Source organism: Hypanus sabinus, chromosome 2, assembly GCF_030144855.1.
Source record: "Hypanus sabinus isolate sHypSab1 chromosome 2, sHypSab1.hap1, whole genome shotgun sequence".
In the NCBI taxonomy this organism is placed as follows: domain Eukaryota; kingdom Metazoa; phylum Chordata; class Chondrichthyes; order Myliobatiformes; family Dasyatidae; genus Hypanus; species Hypanus sabinus.
The window spans coordinates 52,240,135-52,265,215 of record NC_082707.1 but is presented as its reverse complement, the minus strand read 5'-3'; the positions used below and the strand labels follow the sequence as shown (position 1 = coordinate 52,265,215).

Sequence of the window (25,081 nt, the reverse complement as noted above, 5' to 3'; positions counted from 1 at the left end):
TTTTGTTTAAAAAAAACACACACAATCCTAAATGCAGATATGACTCTCTGAATTTTTAGATTAAAATTTTAAACAGTAATACATACAATTGAGCTTAATTCTTATTTGCATTTACACAATTCTGGGAAAAATTTATTTTGATGTTGAAGAATCATTTTAAATTATGACAGATGTTCAGGAAATATACAAAATTAAGTAACCTGTTCAGTCCAGGTGTGCCCAAGTTGTTTTCCATGACAACAGATGATTAATCTAGCAGCTAGTTAGCAGTTTCCACTGGACAAAGTGGACTACACTTGTTAAGCAAAAGGAAAGATCAATGAACTTCAGGTGTGAGACAAACAGAAATCACTTTGGATGCTTGTTGGCAGTAAGTACTTCGACCATTAGGATGATAGCCACTAATGCCATCTGTCACTAGCAATACAGAAGATAGTTAATTGTGCATGCAATAGGAAAGCTGGACTATATTGAAAAGATGAGTTTACACAGAATCAGTTGTGCATTTAAAAATTTTCACTTACATCAGCTTCAGCATTAAAGTTCATACTTCTATTATTAAAAGTATTTTTATGTGTGGCCAATTTAAAATTTTGACTGAAATTCACAAAACTGTATCAAAATACTGCAAATTTGTCAGGAAATTCAAAAGATCACCTGAGAGTTTCCAAAGTGGAATCATGCTACCCACCCAAATGTTCAGACAAGTTTCTGGATACTTCGAAGACCAAGTTGCAGGGATGACACTAGGCAAAGTTAGCTTAACATTCATCTAACAAGATGATCATTTGCTGCTGAAGTCTCCATGAACATACTAGAAAATTTATCTCCAAAGCTAGCTCTCAGTTACTGAGCTCTAAGCAAATTTGGACGTGAGTCAACCCATACTCAAGGTCAACTAGTGTCAAGACTTCAAATTACCCATTTTTCTTTTTAAAAAGAGCCAAAATTATTTGACTTTCAAAGTACATTAGAAATGCAAACAGTAATAACCTCTCAAAAAGTCCAGTACTTTCATTAGAGTGGTCTTCAGTTTTTACATTGTCAGCCTAGAACTCTAAACAAAATTATGCAACAGTTTGTACAAAAGATATAATTTAATGACATTTATAATTTAAATGTTATGCATTTAATATTGCACATAATTTAGTCCATAGTACAAAAGGATGCTGATTAGGAGTTGCAGCATGCATGATCAACAGCAAGGAGGTGCTGTTCACAACTTGTTTTTTATGACAAAATCACACCAAAGGCAACTAGTTATAACATTGAAGGTACAGTTGCAATCACCCTCAAGCTGCATCAATGTCTTTCACAGATGAGGCAAATGATAGTAAACAGAGAAGACAAATGGCCACATGAGAGATAGTCCACTCCTACTATTCAGGCAGGGCCTCAAACATTTTCGTAACATCCCAAGTGTTATTTGTCTGCTTTGAGCAAGTTTCCCAAGAATCAGAGTTGTTTTCAAAGATGCTTTGAACACATTCTTGAATCTGTTCCTCTGTTTGCCTGGTAATCTCTTCCTACGACAGCTTGGAGTAGTGTCCATTTCAGGAATCTGATGTCAGATATGTGAACTGCCCAACGTATAACTAAGTTCTCATACTGGCAAGCAAGCCTTTGTGGAAAAGAGGAAGGGGCGAGGAACTGTGGTCATTCCTGTACGGATCTTGTGCCGTAACTAAAACAGATCACATAGGCATGCAATGATCAAGGAGTCACTGGTGCCCTGCAGACCACGAGTTCCATACCAGATCAGAGGTCTTATCTTCAGATACCAATTTTTCTCACCTATCAAAGACTGTGGTAGCAGTGGTGAATTTTATCAATGATGCCTTAACCAAAAAGTGACTCCAGAGAAGTTCTTCAGCCACTGGGAGCAGGAAAATCTCCCTGTAGTTACCACAATCAGGCGTGCCTCCTTCCTGGAAATGGTCATGATTATAGCCACTCAAATTCATAACATCACAGTGAAGGTTGCATCTATTTTTAAAGTTATGGTGGATAAGAACTTCATTCAACAACTTCAAGTACAGGTAGCAGCCACCATCCATACCTGGCCACATCCCCTACAAATTCAATAGCTTACAGAAATATTCATCCACCTTATACCCACATCACAAATACATGCAAGCCTGGTATTAATCAATGGGTCTAAAACAGAACCATCCGTAATGAACACCAATGACTAACGAGGTTTCGTCACTATCCTGTTTTCCTTCATGGCTCTTATCCCAAAATTGTCTCATCGCCAATAGAAGTTCGACAAGAATTGATCCAGCTTTCAAAGCCAACAGAAAGCTGCGTAACTTACATCAACTACACGCTAGAACCAAAGTTATGCAGACCTCAGTAGAACTGCAATATGCAGACCATGACTCCAGCTTTTTTGCACTCCCACATCTGTGACCTTCAACAATAATGGCTCCTAGCAAGATCTTGGAAAAAGAGGACCACTTCCTAAACTTTATTACTAATGCTGCTTGAATGCTCCATTACCTGTTTAACTATCAAAGTATTGTTGATGAACCATGGCTAAGATTAGACATTACTGCCAGAGATCCAAACTTATTTTATGTCATGGACCCCGATCATTGGCTGTGGACCCCAGATTGGGAAACCCTGAATTAATGTAAATAAACATTAACTTTAACAAGATACATTGGATGGTTATGGACTTCAGGTTTTAAAAGTTAGTAGAATACTAACTTTTCAAAACACTAAAAAGTCAATGCAACAAAATCCATCTTGCTACTCCAGTTTTGTTGATTTGTAACAATAACATGATCTACATAAATTGACATAGCTGAAGCATTATACAATTTATTGCACTGACTTACAGGAAATTTCATTTTTCAAACTTGCATGATATCAATTACAAATGAAGGAACAAGTGAACTTACGTTCAGGAGTAATAGCAACCATCACATCTGTCTTCTTGCATTCAACACCAGCAACAATCATTGTGGTAACAGTATAAACATGGTACATATTGTGTATTTAGTATTTCAGTAATATTTGAGTAATATTGTAAATATATTGTTTAAGTATACATTGATATTAATTTAATTATGATTACAAATAATGCATAATCAAATATAATTCATTATGGTTATAAGTTACAAGAAACATTAAGGAAAGCAGGATGGTGACAAAACCTTATTAGTCATTGGTCTTCACTAAGATTGTGCTGTTTTAAACCCATTCATTAATATCAGGCTTGCACATGTTCATATGTCTTCACACTACCACATGATACTTGTGCACCTCGTTAGAAGTAAACACGAAGTTAGAGCCACTGTCCTGGACTCCTGTCTCTTCCTTTGAATTAGTTTAATGTTTTGAAGTTACAAAACATAACAGAGGCAATGAGCTAAAAAAAACTAAACTAAAAAAAAACTAAAAAAAGATCTAAAAAAAACACCACACAGCCAGGAACAGTGAGTTAAAAAACACAGCCCAGCAAGTGCAGGGTGTCAAGTGTTTTTTTTTTAAAAGGCAGCGTAGCACATGTTCTTCGGTGTGGAAGGCATGGTTGAGGTTTTTTTTAAGTCAGAATACAGAAGAATTCACAGGTTAAAGAGCGAGAGCCAGGTGATAATAATAATAATTTAAAAGAGCAGAAAGATTGGCATGTTTGATTCCACAAGTGACAACTGGCTCATGCATAGTGAGCAAATGAAATAGCCTCTGAGAAACGAGTATTAATTTTGATGAGTGCATTGGGTTTAAAGGCATACAGTTTGCTTTGAAGTTTAACTGCTCCAACAAAACCAGAAGAAATTAGCTTTGCTGATATTATCAAGGTAATGCAGGGACATTTAGAACCAAAGCCACTGCAGAACGCTTTAGGTTTCATAAGCTGAATCAAAAGGAAGGGGAGTTCATTTCTTCGTATGCTGAAGTGGAACAGTTCTCTGAGCATTGTCTGTTGAGTAATAGCCTCAATGGTTCACTGAGAGATTGTTCAGTTTATAGAATCTTACAAATGAACCATTCAAAAAGATTCCTAACTTACATTCAAAAGAGCAGTTGAAATTGCTGTTTCAATGGAAACAGCAGACAGACTCAATTATTGAGTTGCAGTCAGGAATGAAAGTGAGTATGAATAAAAATATAGTGTCCAAGCAGAAACCAGCCTGGCCAAACAAACTGTGTTACCGTTGTGGCAGGGGCTCACATATACAAAGCAAATACAGATTTAAAGGCAAAACTTGCAGAAAATGCAACGAGGTACATCACATACAAACAGCATGTTGGGCAGATAAAAATAAATTCACCGCACATAGAAGAGAAAAAGACAAGTCAAGTTGGAGTTTTAAAAACAAAAGCACTAATCTCCATGCTATTGATGAAAAAGTTGACAATGATGAGAATGACACAGGACTGTGTAGCCTGTGATTTACAATGTGAAGGTTAACAACAGCAAGCAATATCACTTACACCAGATGTGAATAAATTAATTAAAATGGAATTGGACACTGGCTCAGCTGTTTCAGTCAGTCCAGAAAATGAGCGTGAACAGCATTTCAAACATACTGAACTGAAGTCTGGAGAGAAGTTAACTCCTGTGGGAATGACATTTGTAAAGGTAAAATACAACAACCAACAAGCCACATTGAGCTTGCGTGTGGTACAAACGGGAGGACCATCATTGTAGGGATGTGAATGGCTGAGACAACTGCAACTTGACTGGCGTTCCATCATCACTTGCATGCCATATCCCCTGTGACAGAGTCAACTGAAAGGGAATTAAGAATAGTACTGGATGATGCCACCACTGTCTCCATGTGGTACACCATGAACTGTGACCCAGAGGGCAAACAGGTGTTGGTGCCAGCCTCATTGCCTCTGGGTGGGAAGTGTTTTGGACCAAGGAAGGACCCTCTGCTCAGAGAAATCATGAAAGTAATGAAAGCAGTGGTTCCACTACAACCTTATTTTTGTAGACAACCTACCTGACATATGTGAATCAGTATGGCAGTGGCGGGATGATAAGCCGAAAAGGGGCAAAGATGTCGAAAAGAGCTGGGCTGCGTTCATGGAAGAATTAAGCCATTTACTCCAGGGGTGGAGTCTCATGAGGATAGACAATGGGACATGATGGAGTCAGAGGAAGAGTACTTGGCCCAAGGTTTTGAGGCTGGATTTCACTGTTGGTGAATAGTTATATTGGAAAGTTAAAGGGCGTCGTGGAGAAAACACTATATCTATATAGTATAACACTATAACACTATATCAAAAATCTATAGGGAGAAGTATTGTTGACGTTTCGGGCCGAGACCTGACGAAGGGTCTCGGCCCGAAACATCGACAGTGCTTCTCCCTATAGATGCTGCCTGGCCTGCTGTGTTCCACCAGCATTTTGTGTGTGTTGGTGTTCGCATTTCCAGCATCTGCAGATTTCCTCGTGTTTGCTCTTTAAATTTTTGTACACGTTTATTTTCATTTGTCTAAATGTAAATACTTTTTTTTTTACACAACTTTTGGGCAGCTTTTGCACTCTTTTCACCTGGCACTATATAAAACCCCTTGCACTAACGTGTTGTTGTGGCTTACTATCTTTTTTTCCCAACTGGTGACCCTGGTGTCACCTGATAGCGAAATGTGACAATCAGGCAGTTGCTTGCGAAATGTGGCTTGGATTTAAACTGGAAGAGTTCAAGGGGCTTCAGAAATGTTTGTTTACTTGTTCATTTACTGAGATGCAGCACAGAATGGGCCCTTCTGTTCCTTCCAGCCATGCAGCCCAGCATTTCCCTCCCAGTTAAGCTTAGCCAAATCATGGGACAATTTACAATGACCAATTAACCTACAAACTGGCACATCTTTGAACTGTGTGCATTAAGGTTATTGCATGAACTTCAAGTGGGAAACAAAAAGCTGCTTGTAAAAGTGGATGCAAAGACCAAAGCCCAGCTGGATGAATGGAAGGGCAAAAAGAAAGGTGGAAATATGAATGGAAAAAGAATGGAAATATGAAATATGATTTGTCAGATGATGTGGATGTGGAAAGCAAGAGGAGAGATCAGATTGGAAAGGGAGCAATAGAAGGATAAATAAGAGAACCAAATGCACCTTCCCTAGATCAAGATGCACAACTAGAAGGAAAGAGGCAAGAAAAAGAAAGATGAGAAGCTGAAAAGGAGGGAAGAGATAGAGAGAAAGAGAAAGTCATGAAAGAGAGAAGGAATGCAAGCAAGAAAAAGAGAGCGAAAGAGGCCAGGACCAGAAGAGAAGCAAGATTTGAAGTAGATCCAGAGAGGAAAGCAAAGGACAAGAAAGGTGGCTACCTGTGGTGAACTATGTGCCTGTCTGGACACGCCCCCTGCTGACTGCTCCTGTGGCTCCTCCCACAGACCCTTGTATAAAGGTGATTGAAGCCTGAGCCCGGCCTCTCAGTCTCCAGGATGTAGTATGGTGGTCACTCACTGCTTGTTCCTTCTTCCAGTCAATAAAAGCCGGTATCTCGCCTTTACGTCTCAGAGTGAGTTATTGATGGTGCATCACTACCGCTGTCAGGACCACTTCCTGCTGTCTCAGAATCAACTCCTCCAAGCATCACAGAGAAGGACCTAGATCCCGAGACTCTCTTCACAGCCAAGCAGGGATCCCTCATATCAGGAAAGACGCTATACCACAAGAGTAAGAAAGCCTCCACAGTGATTAAATCTTTAGGCCTGAGTGGGACAATTTAAAAATTTACTATGCTGTATATAGTAATTGTATTATAAAGTATACTGTGTATATGGTTGAGATGCAATCTCAATGGAGTTGGGGTTTATAGCTAAGCAGGGAGGGGTGTTGGACATTTAATATTTCAGTAATATTTGATTAATAAATTAAACTATATAGATTGTTTAAGCATTGCTTGTTGCTTATATAATTCATTATGGTTATATGTAAAAATACACAAATTGCATATGTCATTACACTACCATGTAATACATGTATGCCTCACAAAGTAAATGCAAAATTGGATGCATAATCCAGCCTCCTGCCTTCCTTTGAACTATTTCAATGTTTTTAAGTTACGGAACAGAACATATATCACCAATGATATCCTGATAAAAAGGATTAGGAAACTGTAAAATGTAAAGTAGTACGGAGATTCTCACCTCCCACAAAGTTGATATATAAGAGAAAATCTGCAGATGATGGATATCCAAGCAACGCACACAAAATGCTGGAGGAACCCAGCAGGACAGGTAGCATCTATGGAAAAGAGTACAGTTGATGTTCCGGGCCAAGACCCTTCAAGCAGGACTGGGGAAATAAAAGATGAGGAGTTCGAGTTAAAAGGTGGATGGAGGGGAGGGAGAAACACAAGGTGAAAGGTGAAACTGGGAAGGGGAAGAGTGAAGTGAGAGCTGGGAAGTTGATTAGTGAGACGAGATATGGGGCTGGAGAAGGCGTAGTCTGATAGGAGAGGACAGAAGGCCACAGACGAAAAGGAGGAGCACCACAGGGAAGCAATGGGTAGGCAAGGAGATAATGTGAGAGAGGTAAAAGGGGGTGGGGTTGGCACCATTACTGGAAGTTTGAAAAATCAATGCTCATCCCATCAGGTTGGAGGCTACACAGACTGAATTAAGTGCTGTTCTTCCAACATGAGTGGGGCCTCATCGCAACAGCAGAAACAGCATGGACTAGAATGTCGGAATGGGAACGGGAAGTGGAATTAAGATGGGTGGCCACTCCAAGATCCCACTTTTTCTGGTGGACAGAGCGTAGGTTCAAAAAAAAAGCTTCCCCTCTTCCTCCTCCATCAACGTTACCCTCAACGCATGTCTGCTCTCACCCCATCCTCCCACCACCCTACCTTGGATAGGGTTCCTCTTGTCCTCACCCACCACCCCACCAGCCTCTGCGACCAGCGCATAATTCTCTGGAACTTCATTTTCATTTCTGCCATTTTCAACAGGATCCAGCCACTAAGTACACCTTTTCCTCCCTCCTTCACTTACTGCTTTCTGTAGGGATCCCTATACCACTCTCTTGTCCATTCATCCCTCTGCACTGATCTCTCTCCTGGTACTTAACTTTGCAAGTGGAACAAGTGCTATACCTGACCTTAGACCTCCTCCCTCACTATAATTCAGGTTCCCAAACAGTCCTGCCAGGTGAGGCAACACTTCATTTGTGAATCTGTTGGGGTCATCTACTGTTTCCAGTGTTCCTGGTGTGGCCTCCCGTATATCAGTGAGACTTGGCACAGATTGGGAGACCGCTTCACCAAGCACTTACACTCTATCCGTCAGAGAAAGCAAGATCTCCCAGTGACCACCCATTTTAATTCCACTTGGCATTCCCATTCCAACATGTCAATCTACAGCCTCCTCTACTGTTGTGATGAGGCCACACAGGTTGGAGAAGCAACACCTGATATTCCATCAGGGTAGCTTCCAACCTGATGGCCTGAACATCGATTTTTTGAACTGGAATGCCCGCCCCCCCCCCCACTATTCTCCATCCGCTTTTCCCTCTCCCACCTCAGCTCCTTGCCTACCCATCGCTTCCCTCCGATGCTCCTCTCCTATCAGATTTGCCCTTCTCTTTCACCAGCTCTTTACTTCACCCTTCCTCCTCCCTATATCACCTATCACCTTGTGTTTCTTCCTCCCCTCACCTTTTAATTCTGACTCATCTTTTTTCTCTCCAGTCCTGCTGAAGGCTCTTGGCCCTAAACATCAACTGTACTCTTTTCCAGAGATTCTGCCTAGCCTGAGTTCCTGAGGCATTTTGTGTTGTGTTGATATACATCTATTAAGCTTTCAACAAAAATTAATGAATGTTGTAGCTACTTATTATTTTGACAAATCACCAGGCCCTGTGACCTTAGCGATCAGACCAATAGATATTGAGCTTTGGATAATGCTACATATAGATCACATAAGCACATTTCTGCCGCACCAAAGCCTCACAATTACATAGAAGGTCGAGGTAGGCAATGTCCATCAGACCTTCTTCTACCACTTTGATAAATCTAATATAATTAAACCATTTGCTTTGAAGCCATGCTAGTTCTCCATAAAATATACTTCTCATTCCTGGTTATATATTTCATTTTTTTTTAACTCTTTCCCCATTGTGATTCAGACTTGAAATACATTAATTTTTCCTCATCCAGTCCAAATGAAAATTCTCAGGAACAAGGAAGCTATTGAAGGTACAAGCAAATGGCCTACACTACACTTTCTCCAATCTTTCAGACTGGATCAAATGCCTACTTTTATGATTTTTAATTTCATTTAGTTATATGTTGACCTGTTTTAGTACTCACCATTTTAAGTTCAAATAGGTCAGTTGTGAAGATAAATGCTAAATACTTAAATCAACATTTACATTCTATCTGGAGTCCTGTTTTGTTTTACAGGTTAAAAATACAGCAGGTGGCTCAGCCTTATCAGATTTCTGAAAGACACGAAATGATCACATGGCATGGGATTTTCCTTTTCATGACTGTCTCTCAGCTTTACCATAATGAGGCAAACTAGTACTCAAATATAACATCATTTCTAATTATGGAAAAAGGTTCAATATTAGCGCCAGCTCAGCTTCTCCCATCAGTTTTGTCTTACAGTGCATGTCACTAATCTGTATGAAGTCCATTAAGTCACAATATTTAAGTTTCATTTCCACCTTTTTAGTAAATAATGTGGCATTGCTCCTATGTTCATGACAATATGACACCACTACTGTTAAAGTTATGATGCAACTACTTTTTTCCAGCAGCAATAATTATAACAAATAACTGAGGCATAATGGGAGGTTTTTACTTTGTTTGGACAACACATGAAAACAATACCCTCAGACTTGCCAATATCAGGCCATGAAAGCCCACATTCACATGGTTTACAAAATACTCTGGAATGCAGAATGATTCACAGCGTCCACTGCTAATCTACACCCATTAGACCCTCGAATATTACCAAGTAAACATTCTTGGATTATTACGCATTTTGTGTCCAAAGTCATTTACAGAAGGAGTGACAGATCACATTAATCCAATGAGGAGAATCTTACATTTCCCCATTGGTTCCTCATTTACCACCTATTTACTTAACCTGGGAGAAAAACCATTTTAAAAAAATCAAGCTAGTCATGTAAACTTCTAAAATTAAGGTATATTCGTTGTTAACAATCATGCAGTTCTGCTGCAAAAGGTTCATAAAACAGCTTTGTAAATTGTGAATTTCATGAGGCCAAACTTCAGTTGGAGGAACAACATCTCATATACCGTCTGGGTAGTCTCCAGCCCCTTGGTACGAACATCGAATTCTCCAACTTCCGGAAATTCACTCCCTCTCCCTTCCCCCATCCCACCTTCACTCTGTCTCCTCTTCTAGCTGCCTATCACCTCTCATGACTCTGCCTTCTTCTACTTCCCATAGTGCTTTCCCCTTGGATTCCTTCTTCACCTCTCCTGCCTATCCCCTCCCTGCTTCCCCTCCCCCACCCCTTGATCTTTCCTCTGATTGGTTTTCCACCCTCCCCCCACCTTCTTTATAGGGCCCCTGCCCCCCTCCTTTAGTCCTGACGAAGGGTCTCGATCCGAAACGTTGACTACTTCTTTCAACGGATGCTGCCCAACCTGCTGAGTTCATCCAGCTTTTTTGTACGTCTTGATTTGACCACAGCATCTGCAGTGTACTTTGTGTTTTGTAAATTGTTGATATTTTGAAAGCATAAGTGCAGGTTATTTCAAACTCCACCTTGCACTTCTAAGCAGAATACTGAAAAGTTCAATTGCCCAATAATATTTTTAGAAAATGTCATAAATTCCTCCAAAGCTTTTAAGTGAAAAGGTATATTCAATTATGGCCATTTAAAGGCAATACATTCAGGGCCTCAAAATAACATAACTTCCTACTTTAATCATAGTCCTTCAGTTACCTGTACTTTCACCTTCACACTTTATGAAGTACTTCCCAGCTAAAAGCAGCACATGACAGAACTAGATGGAAAGACAGGAAACAATTCCTAAAATATACAAGCCAGCAGAAACAAACCACTGGATCTTTATGAATTCAATATCTTGGACCTAACTTCTGAAGAGAGACAGATTAGGAATATATCATACAATGTTACTTCACAAGGGAGTTACAAGTACTCCAGGATTGCATCTTTCTTACTTTCTAGAGATTTAACTTTTGTGAAAAAAATAAAAACCTATCATTATAACATTTCACTCCTACTGCCTATGATACCATTCAGTAAAATCAAGAATGATATTTTACTTCAGTACCACTACCACAATATCTTTAATGAAAATTCAACATTCATTAAAGGCATTGCTCACCTGAACTAACAGCCAGCCACCTACTTTGAGACCATAAACCCCAATTATACAGGAGCATAACACAAACAGGAGAATGCTATCCAGCCCTTCAAACCTGGTCCAACATTCAATGAGTCACGAATGTACCAGTGACCGAGCCACTGCGTCTACCGAGGGAAGAGAATGCCAACTATGCTGGGAGTGCTGCAGGTGAGACATACACGAATATAATCAGCCAACCGTCAAAATGGATGATCTGGATAAACTTCCCGAGATCCTCGCCATCACAAGAAGCCAGTTTTAAGAAAAATATATTCATTCCACATGATAGCAAGGAACAGCTGATTGCACAGGAGACAACAGTAGATAAAATCTTGGCAGTAGTACTGAAGGACTAGGTTCCGGATTGTTTTACACCTCATCTTTAAGGTGATAAAGTACAATAACAATATTGGCTTCTTCCTGACTGTGTGGAAAATCATCCAGGTTTGTTTTCTTCCCAAGGAGAATAAATCCATTCTGACAAATTACCATCCATACTGCTGTTAATCAGCAGGAAAGTGATGGAAGGTGACATTGACAAGTGCCACAAGAAGCATTTACTCATCAATATTCAGGTCGGGTATCCCTCTGCTTCAAGTCAAGAATGAGGTGAGATTCACTGCCCTAGACATCACCATTTGGATATTGTCTGCTGCCCTTGATATTATCTTGATGCCCTTAAAGCTGATGGTGGGAATCTCAGGAGAAATCTGAAATCGATCATCAGTTCAATACCTCTGAGTTAACAACACTGGTCTTCAAAATTTACATAGCAACCGCAGCATCACTGAGGACAACTGAGTGTAGCATCCTGGTAAAGCTGAAGGCAACAAGAGGAATATACCACAACAGCTTTTGTCATGTTTTGCAGAGAACACAGCAACATGTCCTTTGACCTACAACATCTGCATCAAACATGATGCCAAAACAAACTAATCACCTCTGCCTGCACATGATCCATATCCTTCCATTCCAGGCATATTCCTATGCCAATCCAAAAGCATCTTAAATACTATTAGCATATCTACTCCACCACCACAACTGGCAGCACATTCCAGGTAACACCACCAAAAAGAAAACTTGCTCCAAGCATCTTTAAAACTTACACACACACACAAAACCCAGCAGGCCAGGCAGCACCTAGGAAAAAGACTCCAGTTGACATTTTGGGCCGAGATCCTTCATCAGGACTGGACAACAAGATGAGGAGTCAGAGTAAGAAATTGGAGGGAAGGGAGGAAAAACCAGAAGGTGACAGGTGAAACCGGGAGGGGGAGGGGTGAAGTAAAGGGCTGAGAAGTTGATTTATGAAAGAGAAGGGGAAATCTTATAGGAGAGGACAGAAGGCCATGGAAGAAATAAAATGGGGAGGAGCATCAGAGGGAGGTGATGGGCAGGTACGGAGATAAGGTGAGAGAGGGAAAAGCGGATGGAGAATGATGAAGGAGGGCGAGGAGCATTACCTGAAGTTTGAGAAATCAATGTTCATGCCATCAGGTTGGAGGCTACCCAAACGGAATACAAGGTGTTGCTCCTCCAACCTGAATGTGGCCTCATCGTGGTAGTAGAGGAGGCCATAGACTGTCATGCCTGAATTGTAAAGAGAAATGGAATTAAAATGTGTGGCCACAGAGATACTGTTTTTTTTCTAGCAGATGGAGTATTGATGCTCAGCAAACTGGTCTCCCAATCTGAGCCAGGTCACCCCAAAATATAGGAGGCCCACATCAGGAGCAATGGATACAGTAGATGACCTCAACGGACTCACAGGTGAAGTGTTGCTTTACCTTGAGGACTGTTAGGGGCCTGAATGGTACTGAAGGAGCTGGTGTAGCTCTAGTTCCGCTTGCCAGGGTAAGTGCCAGGAGGAAGATCAGCACAGAGGGATGAATGGACAAGGGAGTCACATAGGCAGCGATCCCTGCAGAAAGCGGGGGGGTGGGGGGGGGGAGGGAAAGATGTGTTTGGTAGTGGGATCCCGCTGGAGATGGCAGAAGTTACAGAGGAATATGTGCAGGATGCGGAGGCTAGTGGGGTCCCAGGTGAGGACCGAGGAACCCTATCTCTGGTGGTATAGTGGGAGGATGGGGTGAGAAAAGACGTGTGCAAAATGTTAGAGATGCAGTTGAGGGCAGCATTGATGGTGGAGGAAGGGAAGCCCCTTTCTTTGAAAGAGAAGGACATCTCCTTAGTTCTGGAATGAAAAGCCTCAACCTGAGAGCAGATGCGGCAGGGTTGGAGGAATTGAGAGAAGTGGATAGTGTTTTTACAAGTAACAGGGTGGAAAGAGGTATAGTCCAGGTAGCTGTGAATGTCAGTGGGTTTATAATAGACATTAGAAGGAAAGCGATCTCCAGAGAAGAAAGGAGGGAGGTGGTCAGAAATGAACCAGGTGAATTTGAGGGCAAGGTGGAAGTTGGAAGCAAAGTTGATTAAGTCGACGAGCTCCACATGGGTTCAGGAAGCATCACCAACACAGTCGATGTAGTGTAGGAAGAGTTGGGGAGGGATTCTGGTGCAGGCTTGGAACATATAGTGTTCCATGTAGCCAACAAACAGGCAGGCAGAGCTGGGACCCATGCGAGTGCCCGTGGCTACACCTTTTGTTTGAAGGAAATGGGAGGAGCCAAATAAATTATTGAGAGTGAGGATAAGGTCCTCCAAACAGAGAGTGGTGGTGGAGGGGAACTGGTATCCAGAAAGAAATGGAAAGCTTTGAAAGGTCTCGGCCCGAAACATCAACCGTATTCTTTATCCATAGATGCTGCCTGGCCTGCTGAGTTCCTCCAGCATTTTGCATGTGTTGCTTGGAGTTCCAGCATCTGAAAATTGCCTCTTGTTTGTGATCTTTAAAACTTGTCCTCTTTTGCCTGAAAGCCCTCTTCTACTCTGGGGAAAAAGGTTCTATCTGCTCTATCTATGCTAAATTCTATAAACTTCTATCAGTTCTCCCCTCAGCCTCTGATACTTCAGAGAAAACAACTGAAATTTGTCCAGTCTCTCATCCAATGAGCCATACTCCAGGCAGCAGCCTGTTAAGCCGCTCCTGGAACAGCTCCAAAGCCTCCATATCCTTCCTGTAATGAGGAAACCAGAATTGCACAAAGTACTTCAAGTATAGCCTAACTGAAGTTTTATACAGCTGCAACATGATTTCCTGATTCTCATAGTCAATGCAATAAGTATATCATGTGCCTTCTTTATCACAGTTGCTCAAGGATGTCATGGGGGTAATTGATCAGAGCTAATGCAAAGCACATCAAGGAGAAGTGGTTAGATGTGACAGTCTAGTGGGTTGGCCATTACTGGTCCATGAGACATAGGAGCAAAATTAGGCAACTTGGCCATTGAGTCTGATCCGCCATTCAAGCATGGCTAATCCTTTTAATCCCCTCTCCTCAGCCCCAATTTCCAGGCCCACTCCCCATAACCTTTGATGCCATGGCCAATCAAGAACCTATCAAGCCCTGCCTTAAATACACCCAACGATCTGACCTCTACCACAGCCTGGGGTAACAAATTCCACAAATTCACCACCCTCTGGCTAAAGAAATTTCTAAGCATTTTTGTTTTAAATGGACACCCCTCTATCCTAAGGCAGTGTCCTCTTGTCCTAGACTCCCCCACCATGGGAAACATCCTTTCCACATCTCCTCCTTCTAGGCCTTCCAACATTCAAAAGGTTTCAATGAGTTCCCCCTTCATCCTTCTAAATTCCAGTGAGTACAGGTACAGAGCCATTAAACATTCCTATATGATAACCCTTTCATTCCCGGAATCATCCTTGTGAACCTCCTCTGAACCCTCTCCAATGCCAGCTTTCTTGGATAAGGAGCCCAAAACTGTTCACAATATTCAAGGTGAGGCCCCACCACTGCTTTATAAAGCCTCAGTATCACATTCCTGCTCTGAAATTCTAGACCTCTGGAAATTGCATTTACCTTCCTCACCACCGACTCAACCTGCAAATTAACCTTCAGGGTGTTATGCACAAAGACTCCCAAGTCCCTTTGCATCTCAGATTTTTGAATTTTCTCTCCTTTTTGAAAATAGTTGGCACATTTATTTTTTACTACCAAAGTGCATTACCATGCATTTTCCAACATTGTATTTCATTTGCCACTTTTTTGCTCATTTCCCTAATCTATCCATGTCCTTCTATAGCCTTCCCATTTCCTCAACACTAACTGCTTCTCCACCAATCTCATATCATCTGTAAACCTGGTAACAAAGTCAACTATTCCATCATCTAAATCACTGACAAACAGCATAAGAAGCAGTCCCAGCACTGGCCACTGCGGAACACCACTAGTCACTAGCAGCTAACCAGAAAAGGATCCTTTTATTTCCACTTGCTGCCTCGTACCAATCAGCCAAAACTCGAACCATCCTAGTAAACTTTCCTGTAATACCACAGGCTCTTAACTTAGTAAGCAGCCTCATGTGTCGTACCTTGTCAAAGGCCTTCTAAAAATCCACATACACAATATCCGCTGCATCCTCTATCTATCCTATGTAATCTCTTCGAAGAATTCCAACAGATTCATCAGGAAACCTACTGAATTTCTCCTATCTTGTCCCGTGTCAGCAAGTGCTCAAAATCTCATCCTTGACAATTGACTCCAACATCTTTCCAACCCTCAGGTCAGGCTAACAGGTCTGTAATTTCCTTTCTGCTGCCTCCTCCTTCCTTAAAAGGTGGAGTGACATTTGTAATTTATCAGTCCCCCAGAACCATGCCAGAGTCCAATGATTCTTGAAAGATCATTACTAATGCCCCCACAGTCTCTATAGACATCTTTATCAGAACCTGAGTGTGCAGTTCATTTGATCCAGGTGACTTGAGCTTTTTGAGCATTCTCCCTTGTAATAGTAACTACACACTTCTCTTCCTTCACACACTACCTGTGGCAGACTGCTAGTGTCAGAAGACTAGTGCAAAACACTCATTTAGTTCATCTGCCATCTCCTTGTCCCCTATTATTATTTCTCCGGCCTCATTTTCCAGCAGCCCTATATCCACTCTCATCTTTCATTTTTAATCTACTTGAAAAAACTTTTTCTATCTACCTTGATATTGTTTGCTAGCTTGCTTTCATATTTCATCTTTTCCCTCCTAATGATTCTTTTAGTTGCTTTCTGTAGGTTTTTAAAAGCTTCCCAATCCCCCATCTTCCTGCTAATTTTTACTTTGTTGTATGCCTTCTCTTTTGTTTTCACATTAGCTTTGACTTCCTTTGACAGCCATGGTTGTATTGAGTATTTCTTTGTTTTTGGAATACATCTATCCTGCACCTTCCTCATTTTCCCCAGAAATTCAAGCCATTGTGGCAATGCTGTTATCCCTGCCAGCATCTCCTTCTAATTTACTTTGCCCAACTCCCCTCTCATACCACTGTAATTTCTTTTACTCCACTGAAATACTGCTACATCAGACTTTACTTTCTCCCTGTCAAATTTCAATTTGAACTCAATCATATTGCGATCACAGGCTTCTCAGGATTCCTTAACCTCCCTAATCGCCTCCAGTATTAACATCCATTCCAGTCTAACTGACCCAATAGTAGGCTCAACAACAAGCTGTACTAAAAAGCCATCTCGGAGGAATTCAGCAAACTCATTCTCTTAAGATCCATCATGTGGTAAACTACGTATACCTCTCTGGACACGCCCCTCTGCTGACAGCTCCTGTGGCTCCTCCCACAGACCCCCGTATAAAGGTGATTGGGGCACTGCTCCTCCCTCAGTCTCTGAGATGTCATGCTCCCTTTTGCTGTTAATAAAGCCTATCGTTCACTTCCAGTCTCCAGTTATTGATGGTGCATCACTTCACCAACCTGATTTTCCCAATCTACCTGCACGCTAAGATCTCCCATGACCATCATAACACCGGCCCTTTGACACGCCTTTTCTATTTGCCATTGTAATCTATGGTCCACATCCCAGCTACTATTTGGAGGTCTGTACATAAATGCCATCAGGGTCCTTTTATCCTTGCAGTTTAACTCAGCCCACAAGGATTCAACACCTTCCAATCCTATGTCACATCTTTCTAATGAGTACTGCATTTGCTACCCTTTTTGATTCTGCATCCCCAATGCCCTGCTGGCCCCAATTTGTCCCATCATCTGCCTGCCTTTCCTGACAGTCTGACTGCATGCGAGCTTTGCTTTTTAATCATCCATCCTATCCTGAGTTCCTTTACTCAGTTCCCATCCCCCTGCCAAATTAATTTAAATCCTCCCCAACAGCTCTAACAGACCTGCGCGTGAGAATATTGGTCCCCCTCTGGTTCAGTTGTATCTCTTCACTTTTATACAGGTCATACCTCCTCCCCAGAAGAAATCACAGTGATCCAAGAATCTGAAGCCCTGCTCCCGCAACAGTTTCTCAGTTAACCATTTGTCTGCCAAATCATGCTGTTTCTACCCTCACTGATGCATGGCACAGGTAGCAATCCAGAAATTACTACCCTGGAGCTCCTGCTTCTCTGCTTTCTGACAGGCCCTCTGAATTCTTTCTTCAGAACCTCCCTGTTTTTCCTTCCCATATCACTGGTCCCAATATGTACCAGACATCTGGCTGTTCTCCCTCTTCCTCCAAATTGCTGTGGACACGATCCAAGACGTGTAGACATCTAAGAGTCATAGAGCACTACAGCACAGAAGCAGGCCCTTCAACCAATCTAGACCATGGAGAACTATTATTTTGCTAGTGAACAGCTTCACTTGCTGAAGAGTGGCAGATAGAATTGAATCTTGTAAGCACTCTCATTTCTGACCTTCTAAAAGGAAGGTCACAGAAGCGGCAGCTGTGATGATTGAGTCAAGGACAGCATGCTGAGTATCACTTTGCTCAAGGTCAAAAATAAAGTGATCAGTGAGCTTAGTTGGATTGGATTTGTCCTAGTTTTATAAACAGGAGATGGATGAAAATTTTCCACGCTTTAGGGTCAACACTAATGTTGTAAGTGTATTGTAACAACATGCCTAGAGGTGTCACTAATTCTGGAACACTAGTCTTCAGAACAACATCCAGGATGGTTTCTGGTCCTTTGTTGAATCTAGTGCAGTTGAATTTGGTCTTTTCAAATTCAAAACTAGTAAAAATTAAAAAGCAATCCTGGCAGCAACTGTTAAAGAAAAAGTTGTGTTTGGTAGATTAGGAGAGGAACATGCAAGTGCTCTGAAATGCACTGTAGGTCATGCCATGCTAATGAAGAAAAAAATTATAAATTAATACCTTATTGCAGAACTAACCAGCTCTGACAAAGAAAGTGAGTTATCCTAATCTGCTGAATTCAATCGTCCAGATTACAACACATCCAGACAGATGAGGTGCTCTTCTTAAAAGCTTACAATCAACTGTTTAAAAAGTGTAGACCACAGATAAGTCAAAGTGAAAAATTATACACACACATATATACACATGCATACTTACTTACTCATTACGTATTGCAATGCGCTCCTACCACAAAAACAAAGAATTTCATGACAAATACCAGTGATATTAAACCTGATTCTGATTCCACAGAGTGGTCATGCCATCTGGAAGTTAAATTTTCTGAAGAGTGACTGGTTTCTGTATTAATCAGGTTGTCAGAGAAAAGCCAAGCCAAATCAGCCTATGGTTGATCTTCCCTACTCTCATGTTGAGCATCACTATTAGACTAGATCAGGAATGTTCTGGGGGCCATCTTCTGTTAACTGTCTACAAATTATTCACAATTAGATGTGACAAGCATGTGCACATTTGATCACAAAGTTGCCACCCAACTTTCATGTATCCTGTTGCTTTTCCAGTATGCCATTCTGGACTGCATTGATCCCCTAACTCAAGTTCAACAATCATCAATAAACCATCGCAAGATAGCAAATTAAGGTGGTGCACATTTTGACTACTAGTGATCCGCAGTACCTCCTGGATGCTTCATGTCAAAATGCCATTCTATTCAGAGATTATTCCATTTAGCACAATTGGAGTTCCACACTACTCAACAGAAGATGTGTATAAAGGCAGAATTTTTTCTCTACAATGACTATACAGTGGTCATTTCTATCATCTGCAGATAATCTGCAACAGACAGAAGACCAAAAACAAAAATCAAAGAGGATTTATTCCAAGTTGGTTCATTCTCTATCTTCCATCTAGCTTTGTTCTTCAGGAACAATACCCAGTTAACCAGTTACAGTGATATCAAAACATAGACGATGGTGTGATAGTTTGCAAAACTGCAGAGTACAATTTGTGTTCTTGCTTCTTCCAATACTCAAGGAGCATCCAGTACTTCAGCAGCATGCAGGACCATCAATGCACCAGCAGATGGTGGCTCCCACTCCCATGTTCGATCTGATGTTAGGACACTTCATGGATTCTGGAATGTCGAATCTGACCTGCTGGTGAGATACAGCAAATGATGCATCCAACATATTGTCTTTATGGTCTAATTCTACAAGTATGATTCAATCCATCAATATCGGCATGGAGACCTCTGCAAAGGTAATAAAGCTGGAACAACTTTGCCTTGTCTAATTCCATTGTCTAGGTTGATACTGGGAATCCGTATGATTTTATCCAATGTAGCAGTTTTGATGTAACTGAGTAGCTTTCTAGTTCATTTCTTAGGGTAGTATGAGCTCCCCTTTACAATTCATTATGGTTAATAAGATTGTCCTCCTTCCAAAGAGTAGGGATTAAGTACAGAGCTATTTTACAGGATGAACTCTAGACCACACTTGGTGTTGAGAGCCGTTCTGGGCCCCTTAGCTAAGTAAATAAGTGCTGGCATTGGAGAAGTTCCAGAGGAGGTTCACGAGAATAATTCCAGGAATGAAAGGGTTAACATACAAGAAGTGTTTGATGGGTTTATACTTGCTGGAATTGAATAAGGAGGGATCTCATTGAAACTTTTTAAATATTGAAAGGCCTAGATGGAGTGGACGTGGAAAAGATGTTTCTTATAGTAGGGGGAGTATACCAGCAGAGGGCACAGCCTCAGAATAAAGTGATGTCCTTTTAGAACAGAGGATGAGAAATTTCTTTAGTCAGAGGGTGGTGACTAAAATAAAGCTTTTAACCCTTTAATATTGCAATTTTTTTTAGATTTAAGAGCACAATTATAAACCAACAACTATTTGCCCAGCATCTGATGCAATGTGTTCTGAACGATTTCCATATAGTTTGAAGTAAAATGATTCTCCAGTCTTCCAGAAGAATTCAAACTACAAATTATCTACTATTTATAAATTCATTTGTCACTACACAAAGCAAATAAATTAAATGAAAAACCTCAGATAATAAATTTATATTTCAATTTCATTAGAATTGCTGGTGTACATCTATATGACAGTATTTCATAAATACGTTTTCTAATGTGGTTTTATTTAATTTCCATTCTGTAGTCTATTCTCGGCATTGGGCACTTAATTTGTATTTTTTTTAAAAAGGTAAAGACTGAATTGAGCACAACCAATTTCTGAAAAGTGAGCTTACCCATGAGTAATTATGGTGGTTTCATTTCTATTATCATTTCAAAGAGCACCTCAAGTCAGATGTAAATAGTCAATCAAGATAACATTGTAAAATACAAAGAATATAACTTTATTAGATATAGAAAAGACTGACATTTAAGACAAGTCGGAGAGGGACAATGCCAAAGTATGGTGTGAGAAAAGTGTAATTTTATTTTACTGCTGGAAGATCAGATATATATGGCAAATTACTTTCTGGTACAATATTTTATACAAACAATTTCAACACTACAAGGAAAAGAATAAAGCAGATTCTGATTCTGACATTACACAACCTTGAGATTCATATCCTAAAAGGCAGCCACGAAACAAAAGCCTCCCCCAACCAAAAAAGAGCAAATAGCATTTCTGGACTGAAGTCCACAAAAGGAATCCCATATTCAATAAATTTCAAACATTAGCCTTAGAACCCTATCTTTTCAAAAATCAGTAACTGCAATTAAATGGTGTATTTTAATGTGTTATATATCCCTGACACTTTTTTGGCAGATGTCAAAGAATATTTGTCTTGCATTAACATGAACAAATAACTATTTTATCCCAGTGCTGCTAAGATGCAGTGAATATGGGATTCCCTTTGCAGACTTCAGTCCAGAAATGCTATTTGCTCTTTTTTTTTGGGGGGGGTGCTTGTGTTTCGTGGCTGCCTTTTAGGATACGAATCACAAGGTTGTGTAATGTCAGAATCAGGTTTATTATCGCTGGCATGTGACGTGAAATTTGTTAACTTAGCAGCAGCAGTTAAATGCAATACATAATCCAGCAGAGACAGAAAAAATAAAATCAATAATCAATTACATATATTGAAAAGATTTTTTAAAACGTGCAAAAACAAATACTGTATACTAAAAAAAAGTGAGGTAGTGTCCAAAGATTCAATGTCCATTTAGGAATCAGATGGCAGAGGGGAAAAAGCTGTTGCTGAATTGCTGAGTGTGTGCTTTCAGGCTTCTGTACCTTCGACCTGATGGTAACAGTGAGAAAAGGACATGCCCTGGGTGCTGGACGTCCTTGATAATGGACACTGCCTTTCTGAGAAACCGCTCCCTAAAGATGTCCTGGGTACTTTGTAGGTTAATGCCCAAGATGGAGCTGACTAGATTTACAACCTTCTGCAGCTTTTGGTCCTGTGCAGTAGCCCCGCCATACCAGACAGCGATGCAACCTCTCAGAATGCTCTCCATGGTACAACTATAGAAGTTTTTGAGTGTAGTTGGCCTCCTTATCCGTGGGGGATTGTTCCGGGACCCCCCCCCCCCGCCCCCGCAGATACCAAATAACACAGATGCTCAAATCCCATATATAAAATGCTGTAGTATTTGCATATAACATACGCACATCCTCCTGTATACTTTAAATAATCTCTAGAATACTTATAATACAATGTAAATGCTACGTAAATAGTTGTTACACTGTATTGTTTAGGGAATAATGACAAGAAACAAAGTCTGCACACGTTCAGTACAGACACAATCATCGTAGCTCTTCTGGGAATGCTGATGCCACCTCGGCATTAGCCGATCCCGATTCTCCTGTGATCTTTAAGTTCTTGAGGCTGTAGTGCTTTACATAGCTAGCCAGTCATCCCTTACTAGCCTTAAACTCCTCCCTCTCGCTCATAACACGTCGCGAATGAACAAGACGCAAGGTGAAAAATGCTCAACTTCCAGGTTTTCCTGGTCCGCGGTTGGTTAAATCTACGCATGCGGAACCCGTGGATAAGGAGGACTGACTGTATATACTTCCATAATAACTGTACTTTGAACTTTGTTTGAATATTGTTATATCTTCTAACAAATGGACTACAGTTGAAACTTACTTTCAGATTCTCTGAAACATTGTGCTTCACAACATAACTAAATTTGAAACATAAGTCAACAATATAACCAAACTTGAAACACAAGTCAACGTAAATTCAATCTACAAAGCATATAAAATAATTCTGCAAGTTTTAATATAAAAAAGTCAAGTTCATTCGGGATCTGCCCTGTGCACAGTCTATGATGAGCAATTTGATATTATAAATTGAAATATAATCTATTGGTGAAGATTATTTCCAGTTTAATTTTCTAATTTCTCACGCTCTTTTTTGCCTCGTCACACAGCTACGCTGCTTGCCTGAGAAGGACCCAAAGGGTGGATAGGATGTAGGAGGAAGAAGTGGCTGGAAAAACAGTGTCAGGCCTTATATGGTTACTTTAAAAAGATAGGAGATGGCAGGAAGGCATTTATAAAAGCTCATTTTGTAGTACTGTGCAAAAGTCTTAGGCACCTCTGAATTTTTATATCAATTTTGCTTTAGATGTTTATTTTTGATTTCTACATTAGTGTGTCAGTAGGAAAGAGCAAATTTTAATTTTCATATATTCATTTCCCAAAAACGTTAGAGAAATTTTTTATGTTTTGTTAAATAAAGTAACATTAATAGAGCATTTTTCAAATTAAAAACTTGATTATTTTGTATGTATTTAGCCCAGCGCATGATTAAACAAAAATAACAAATAGGTGCTAATGATCAATGACATAATGAGTTGAATGAACTAAACTGATTAACTGAAACAAATGTGTAGAAGGGATCAAACTGGGCAAAGGACATCCAAACTAAAAGGTGAGGGTGTGGCAGAGCAGATGTGACAGCTTAACCTTCAAATCGTGGCAAGAGTGAGCACAGCAACATGACACAAGGTGGTCATCCTACATCAGCAAGATCTCTCCCAAGCAGAAGTTTCATGGCACACAGGACAAGGTTAAGGATCAGAAACACAGTGGTGCAGCAGATTACAGATATATCAAACTGACGTCCCTTCTAAATTGGAAGAAGTCCAACATTACTATCAGCTCTGAACTAAGCAGAAACCACTGGAACCCAAGTACACCCTTCTACAGTCCAGACACGTCTCTTCAGAAGTGGTCTTCATAGAAGAGTTGCTGCTAAAAAGCAATTCCTCCAAAGTGAAAACAAAGCTAAGAGACTCACCTGCACACAAAACACTAGGGTGTTGAACAATGGCAGCAAGTACTTTGGACTGACGAGCAAAATTTGAAATTTTTTGCTCAAACAGGAGGCAATTTGCCCATAGAAGAGCTGGACAGCGCGACATGGATGAGTGTCTGCAGCTAACAGTGAAGTTCCCTACAGGTTTGGGACTGCATTTCTCCTAATGCAGTTGGTGATCTGGTCAGAATTAATGGAATTCTCAGTGCTAAGTACAAGCAAATTCTCATCCATCACATAATACTTTCAAGGAGGCGTCTGATCGGTCCCAACTTCATTCTGCAGCATGATAATGATCCTAAACACATGGCCAAAGTCATAAAGAACTATCTTTAGCGAAAAGGAGAACAAGGACTTCTGCAACAAATTGTATGACCTTGACAGGCCATCTTGGATTACCTGGAGAGACAAAGCAAGTCAGCCGAAGTCTGCAGAAGAAATGTGGTAAATTCTCAAAGATGCTACCATCCGATTTTCTTATAAAAATGCACAACAGTTTTGAAGGCAAAAGGATGGTCACAATAAATATTGATTTTTTTTAAATGTTTACTGCTCTTTTATAGTAAATATTTTGATATTTAGAAACTTTTCATTTCATTATTTTGAAATCTTCAATTCACATTTTTTTTTAACTATGAGGCTAAGACTTTTGAACAGTATTGCAAGTTCTAGAAATAGGGCAGAAACAGATGATCACTAATGCAAGATGCAGAAAAAGAACTTGGAACCTCTGCTTTGATGGATGAACTTACATTTCCTGACTATACGAAGTAGAAAAGCTGAAATGCCATTCCTGACAGAAGCTGTACTCATCTGGTTTCATTCCTTAGCCAGTGTATGCAGCTAAAAGATGCTCTGTGTTCCTATTTAATACTGAGCTCAAGTTCCAATCCAACATCCTTTCACAAGAACACTTCTTTCCACTCCAAGTTAACTGTGCATCTTTCTAGCATCGAGCATCTCTTCTGCCCTAGCCTGTTGAAACTCTGCTGCAATTTATCCTGGACTCAACTATTCTCAATACTCTACCAGCCAGTCTTCCACACTGCATAGGCTTCAGTTAATTAACAATGACAGCCACATCCCGAGGTATGGGGGGGGGGGGTGGGGGCACCATGGTAGTGTAGCACCGAGTGCAACATTATTATACCTTGGCACATCAGAGTTCCGATTTCAATTTCAACGATAGCTGTAAGAAGTTTGTGCATCCTTCCTACAAGTGCATGGGTT

General features: G+C 40.6%; 1 protein-coding gene across 5 annotated transcripts in view; it reads right to left on the bottom strand.

Moving 5' to 3' along the window:
- LOC132378784 (guanine nucleotide-binding protein subunit beta-4) overlaps nt 1–25,081 on the bottom strand; it is a 46,173-nt gene that overhangs the window by 15,794 nt on the left and 5,298 nt on the right. The window contains exons 3-4 of one of the 5 annotated variants that reach the window (XM_059945983.1): nt 12,790–12,916; nt 7,122–7,269 (exon numbers count right to left, since the gene is read on the bottom strand). The exons of 3 other annotated variants lie outside the window; for them this stretch is intronic. The gene's annotated coding sequence lies outside the window, so the exon portion shown is untranslated. The remainder of the gene's footprint in view (nt 1–7,121; nt 7,270–12,789; nt 12,917–25,081) is intronic. One more of the 5 variants, XM_059945973.1, reaches the window with a different exon arrangement.